The sequence below is a fragment of the Rhinoderma darwinii genome, chromosome 7 (genome assembly GCF_050947455.1).
Source record: "Rhinoderma darwinii isolate aRhiDar2 chromosome 7, aRhiDar2.hap1, whole genome shotgun sequence".
Classification (NCBI taxonomy): domain Eukaryota; kingdom Metazoa; phylum Chordata; class Amphibia; order Anura; family Rhinodermatidae; genus Rhinoderma; species Rhinoderma darwinii.
In genome coordinates, this window is record NC_134693.1 from 13,484,528 (window position 1) to 13,491,649 (window position 7,122).

General features: G+C 44.2%; 1 long non-coding RNA gene across 1 annotated transcript; it reads left to right on the forward strand.

Annotated features, from left to right (window-relative positions):
* The first annotated feature begins 231 nt into the window (after positions 1–231).
* LOC142657047 (uncharacterized) lies at positions 232–1,278 on the forward strand. Its single transcript, XR_012849794.1, has 2 exons — positions 232–341; positions 920–1,278. It is a non-coding gene; the product is annotated as an uncharacterized LOC142657047 (long non-coding RNA).
* Positions 1,279–7,122: the final 5,844 nt, after the last annotated feature.

Consider the following 7,122-nt stretch of genomic DNA (forward strand, 5'->3'; position numbering starts at 1 on the left):
CCCCAGTATTTACGCTACGTGTGAACTGAACCTTAATGTGTATTGGCACATTGCAGTCATATAGTGGATTTTGAAAATGCCAACAAATAAATGTAATATGGCGTGTAAATCCACCCTAAAATCACATGTACAATGCAGATGCAGATGATGTCATCCAATGTGACATCATGTGTGGAGGTCATGTGACCTAGTCCTGCGAAATCTGCCTAGTTGTAGTGTCACTGCGTGTAAGACGTCATGCATAAAGTAGTGTGCACAGAGCCTATACGGACGCAGGCAGAGTACCTTCAGCTTCATACAACAGAGCCATAGTCATTCTTCGTGCCCAGTATGGTGCCTCCGTAAGACGCTATTTTACATACATATTTTTCCCTAGAAGTGATGTAAATTTGCTATCCAGGCAATGGAAACCATAGTGGTGATCACCCGGCTTGTCCAGAAACAGATACAACACAGAAATGGCTGAAATTTTTAGCAACTTGATGACACAGGGACTTAAGGCCCTTTTACATGGGCCATTTATTGGGCAAACGCTCGTTCATCTGCTGATCGTATAGTTTTAGCTGCCTAAAATATTATGGTCGCCGGCAGCACATCTCCTGGTGTAAACATGATAATAATGTATTGGTCCAAGCGATCGGAGTAACGAGCGATCACTCCCATACTTAGCTCCTTGTGAAAGGAAAAAACGAGCAACAATCAATGAGCTGTCTCGTTGATCGGCGCTGGTTTACACGGCCCAGGATGGAGGAAGAGGACCCTAAAGGTATATTCACACGGTGCACGAATAGACCCTTACTTAAATTTACTGCTTTTGTAATTTAGGGGGGCATGCTTTGTATGCAATTAGCTAATATTTTCTGCAAATTAGCTGTGAAGTTGGAGTTTCCCTTTAAGTTCTTTCTTGTGCCTATTTTAGAAGAGGGCAAAAGAATTCTGCACCCGGCTGACATCATGCACGCTGCCGCTTATCACATTGTCCAGATGACGGTGTCCAGTAATTACTCAGAACTGCAGCTTTATATTCTGGATTCATTTCCTCTCCAGGGACGGGGAATTATTTTCCACGGTTACAGCTGCACATTGCGCCCGTCACGTGTAAACTCGCAGCCCTCTAGCTGCACAGAGATGACAGAATCCTCCGAGCAGGAATACGTTACCGTCGTGTGTTGTAACCGGCATCGTCCACTTATCAGCTCCTTCTATTTTCAGTAGATTATTTCATAGATTTCTCAGTGTGTCATGAAGGTGTTTAAAATATGAGTCAGCATGAAGTCAGTCCAACCTTTACTCTACTTCTTCTTATGAGACAATATACTGTAATTGCTAAATCCTTCTTCCTTTGTATCGGAGGGAGCCTGGAAACTGGCGGAATCTTACGTGACAGTTTCATCATTTATTAGATAAATATCACAGGTATCCGTGTGATGCTCGCACTCCCCAGTCATAAGACACAATAAACAGATCATCAGGAGGCCATGAGATACAAGTTATTGACATGGATAGCAGTGGAGATGAACCTATTCCTCACCTCCGCCAAGTATTCGGCCGCGTTCACATGTCGCGGATTTGTTGCAGATTTTGTTGCAGATTTGATGCAGATCTCACCATTTTTCATTGCAAAGGGTAAAATCTGAGATGAAAATCTGCAACAAATCCGCATTGTGTGAATTCAGCCTTATACATGCTGGCCTCACGGTGGTTTTATGGCAGGTTCAAGGGTAAAGATCATGTAAGTGGGACCTTCACCCCTGCTGATTAAAGGATCTCATCTTGGATTTGCCTTTTTCATGGGTTGGCTATGCCACTTTTTGTTAGCTGCTCTCCGCTGTGGCTCATAGGGGGGGGGGGGGTGGGGGGTCTGTGTGGGGAACCCCTCCCTATGAATTCTGTATGACTTATTAAGGGGTTCCTCAGATGACACAAGCCACTTAATGACTACCAATGCAACTTTTTACATAGACCACAAAGGGGCTTCCTTGTTAGAGTCTATTCACACGTAGTGGTTTTGCAGAAATGTTTGCAAAAAGACAGTAAAAAATGGCATATGACCACGACGTGTGAATAGACCCATAGGAGTCATATTGTTGGCTGCACAAATGGAGCCACATATATACAAGGCTTGGTTTTCGGTGGTTCTCAATCCGCTTCACTGCCGCTTCCTGCATTAGTCCCTGAGTTATTTTCCTGTGATGGTCATATAAGTTTGTAATGCTATTGGTCCATCGGTCAGATCATCAGCTCTACAGCCAGCTTTCACGTCTCCATTAACCTTATTGAGGATACAAAAATATAAAAAGTTTGTCAAATACATTCAAAAGAAAAAAAAAAAGTGGTAGGGGCTGCGTCCGTAGTTCAAACCCTACCCCCAAACACCATATACTACACATTATACAGTGAAACCTCTCCATAAGACCACATCTTGGAGAAGACCATCTCTGATCGAGACCAACATTTTCGGACTGTTTTTTAATCCTCTTATATCCTGTGTATCGGCCTCTTCTGTGAGATCACCCCACTAGTACTGCAATTTTGGGTGTTTTCACTGTATAATCATCTGCTTTAACCCTATTAAAGATTTTCCTCTTAAATTATATAGATATATCACAAAAGAAAAATGATTTAATACGACCTAGTGGAGGACTCATTGGAGTACAATTATTAATACATGTGGGCGGTACGCCAGGAAGTGACTTCAGTATAGCGTGTGCCATAATCATTAAAACAGTGCATGCTCTTTGATAAGTACTTGGCATAACTAACGGAAAAGTGGCGGCTTCCCTTGGTAAATAAGTTGCACAATGTGAGACTTGCTAGACAGGCCCCATTCTTGACGCTTTACAAGTGTCAAAAAAGTTGTAAAAATTTATTTAAAGAGGCTCTATCACCACATTATAAGTGCCCTGTCTCCTACATAAGGGGATCGGCGCTGTAATGTAGGTGACAGTAATGCTTTTTATTTAAAAAAACGATCTTTTTTCACAACGTTAGGAGCGATTTTGGTTTATGCTAATGAGCTTTCTTAATGCCCAAGTGGGCGTATTTTTACTTTCGACCAAGTGGGCGTTGTACAGAGGAGTGCATGACGCTGACCAATCGGCATCATGCACTCCTCTCCATTCATTTACACTGCACTAGCGATATAGATATATCACTATGTGCAGCCTCATACACAAGCCCTAACATTACTACAGTGTCCTGATAATGAATACACATGAAATCCAGCCTGGACGTCATGTGTACTCAGAATCCTGACACTTCTGACTCTTTTTTGTGAGATTCCGGCAAGTGAAACCAAATCTCGCGAGATTACGGAGCTAAACGAGATTTGGTTTCACGTGCCGGAATCTCACAGAAAAGATTCAGAAGTGTCAGGATTCTGAGTACACATGACGTCCAGGCTGGATGGTCATGTGTATTCATTATCAGGACACTGTAGTAATGTTAGGGCTTGTGTATGAGGCTGCACATAGTGATATAACTATATCGCTAGTGCAGTGTAAATGAATGGAGAGGAGTGCATGATGCCGATTGGTCAGCGTCATACACTCCTCTGTACAACGCCCACTTGGTCGAAAGTAAAAATACGCCCACTTGGGCATTAAGAAAGCTCATTAGCATAAACCAAAATCGCTCCTAACGTTGTGAAAATAGATCGTTTTTTTAAATAAAAAGCATTACTGTCACCTACATTACAGCGCCCATCTCCTTATGTAGGAGACAGGGCACTTATAATGTGGTGACAGAGCCTCTTTAAAGAGGACCTGTCACCAGGGGCGTAGCTAAAGGCTCAAGGGCCCTGATGCAAAAGTTCTTATTGCCCCCCCCCCCACAAACTTCTCATGGCCGACAGTCTGCAGCTTTCAGCTGCATCGCTGGGTCTCCTAAGTGACCCAACAATTCAGCACCATCAGCCAGGGGCGTCACTAAGGACTTAAAATGTCAGGGGAAATAGCCCCAATACATATGTGTCCCCCCCAAAAAAAATGTGTGTGTGTATAGGAGACAGCATAGCATATCTATAGCACTACAACCCTATGAAATATGGATAGGATTAGATACACAGATCAGCAGACAGTATCACACATGATAGGATTAGATACAGTGGCCCAGCAGACAGTATGATACATGATAGGATTAGATCTAAGGCCCAGCAGACAGTATCACACATGATGGGATTAGATACACAGCTCAGCAGACAGTATCACACATGATTGGATTAGATATAGGGCCCAGATCGCTGACATTGCGGCTCCAGCGCTGGACCCAGGAAAGGTAAGAATAATAATGGTTTTGCTTCTTTATGTGTTCGGTTGTTGGACTACTTCGGATTCGAGGACTTCAATGACAGGGTTTCTTTTATTCTCAATAAAATGGTTAATGGGGGTTTGTGTTTTTTTAATTCAATAAAATATTTTTTCTATGTCCTTGTATTTTTTTCAACTTTATTACCGCCTTAGTAATGGCTGATTGACAGAACAAACACTGTTACACTTTGTGTCTCCCTTATTTCCTCATAGATTGTAAGCTCTTGCGAGCAGGGTCCTCGCTCCCCAGGTTTGAACTTTGTCACTGTGTAATGTCTGATATTGTTTGTTTCATGTCCCCTCTAAATTGTAAAGTGCTGCGTAATATGTTGGCGCTATATAAATAAAGATTATTATTATTATTATCTAAACCTACCATGTGATTGGCTTAGATACAGGGCCCAGCAGACAGCATCACACAATCTGTGATCCTGTCTCATGGGCCCTCTAAGCCTACATCGTAGGCTTCAAGGGGTTGTCCAGTCCCTAAACATTGATGGCCTATGCTCAGGTTAGGCCATTAGTTGCTGATGTGCTGGGGTCCGACTCCCGGGAGCCGGCCAATCAGCTGTTTTGAAGGGGCTGCAGCACTCCTATGAGAGCTGCTTCCCATTCATTTCCCTTACTCGCTCACACTGTGAATCGCCAACACGAATACACAGTGTAAGCAAGTGACCGGAATGAAGTGACCGGAATGAAGGGGAAGCAGCTCTCGTACGAGTGCTGCGGCCCCTTCAAAACAACTGATTGGCCGGCTCCCGGGAGTCGGACCCCGCCAATCAGCTTCAGCAGACAGGGATATTAATCTTACCCTCCTCTTCAGCCGCAGCGGATGTCCTGACTCTATCCAGGATCAGGATGTTGTGCGCGGCACATAGCGTTGTGATGTCATGCGCTGCGCACAGCGCTGTGACGTCAGGACCTCCGCTGCGCTCCGGAACTAGGAGGGTAAGTACTGTCAGTTTCTATAGTAACAGGGGCCCGCGGCCCGAGTTACTATAGTAACTTTTTATTGATGTGGTGTGGGAGGCCGCAGGCTCCCCTGGCTTCAGGGCCCGGTCGAAATTGCGACCGCTATGACCCCTATAGCTACACCACTGCCTGTCACTAGGTCCTACAAAGTGAGTTAGTAGTCTCACCTAATAGCCGCTGTGTCTAAGTTTCCAGCGGTGTTTGGCCAGTGCTTGAGGGTCCCCCCATTGCTGAGCTATGGACCCCTCTTTGTTTAGCAACTAATATGGAAATGAGCTGCTGGCTAGCCAAGTGGGTTTGGCTGCGAGTGATTCTTAATGGGCGGAGCTACCACTGAGCCTTTGACGCTGACCTATTAGCGTGAGGCTGATACAAAGCAATACCAATCACTGGAGGTGCTCACATGGATAATCCTGCCTACCATAAATGTCAGATAGATGCGGGTCCCACCTCTACGACCCACATCTATCTCTAGAACGGGGCCCAATAAACCCTGATCTAATGCTATGTGTTACGGCGGATGCGTCTGATTCCCGACTATGAAGGATAAAACAGCGTAGCTCGCTGAGTTGTTTCCGGAACTCCTATAGTAATGAATGCCAGTCAAGGAAGCAGAGTAGCATGTGAGCTAGGCTGTTTCCATAACTGCCATTCACTACTATAGGAGTTACGGAAACAGCTCAGCGAGCTACGCTGTTTTATCCTTCATAGTCGGGAATCAGACGCATCCGCCGTAACACATAGCATTAGATCAGGGTTTATTGGGCCCCGTTCTAGAGATAGATGTGGGTCGTAGAGGTGGGACCCACATCTATCTGACATTTATGGTAGGCAGGATTATCCAGGTGAATACCTTCAGTGATTGGTATCGCTGTGTATCAGCCTCACACTGATAGGTCAGCGTCAAAGGCTCAGTGGTAGCTCCGCCCATTAGGAATCGCTCGTGGTCAAACCCACTTGGCTAGCCAGCTGCTCATTTTCGTATTAGTTGCTTTATAAAGAGGGGTCCATAGCTCAGCAACGGGGGGACCCTCAAGCACTGGCCAAACACCGCTGGAAATTTAGACACAGCGGCTATTAGGAGAGACTACTAACTCACTTTGTAGGGCCTAGTGACAGGTCCACTTTAAAAAAAAACCAATATAAATTAAGTAAAAAAAAATCTCAAAACACTAATGTTATCGAGGGGTGTAACTATAGAAGGTGCAGAGGTAGCAGTTGCACCTATGTCCTGGTGCATGATAAAGGTGCAAAGACCCCTCTGCCACATAAGAAGGCACCAGTATTATTAATGACACATGGTAGGGGGCAGGAGCCCTCTTACAGATTTTGCATTGGTGTCCGATAGCTTTAAGTAACCCCTCTGGTGACAACCCAAAGCTGTGTTCCCAAATTTGGCAACCCAAAAACATACACGGTATTAAAATGAGCACTAGTGAGGGTATTCTGTAGTCACTGTCTAGATTTATTATTTTACGCACTATATGGATTTATTACTTGAGCACTGTAGGGCAATGTTTATTTGGGCACTGTATGGAGGTATTATTTGGCACTGTATGGAGGTGTTATTTAGCACTTTATGAAGGTATTATCTGGCACTGTATGTTGGTATTATTTGGAACTACATGGAGGTATTATTGGCACTGTATGGAGGTATTATTTGGCACTTTATGGAGGTAATATTGGCACTGTGTGAAGGTATTATTTGGCACTGTATGGAGGTATTATTGGCACTGTATGAAAGTATTATTTGGCACTGTATTTTGGTATTATTTGGCACTGTATGGAGGTATTATTTGCCACTTTAGGGAGGTATTATTGGCACTGTATTTTGGTATTATTT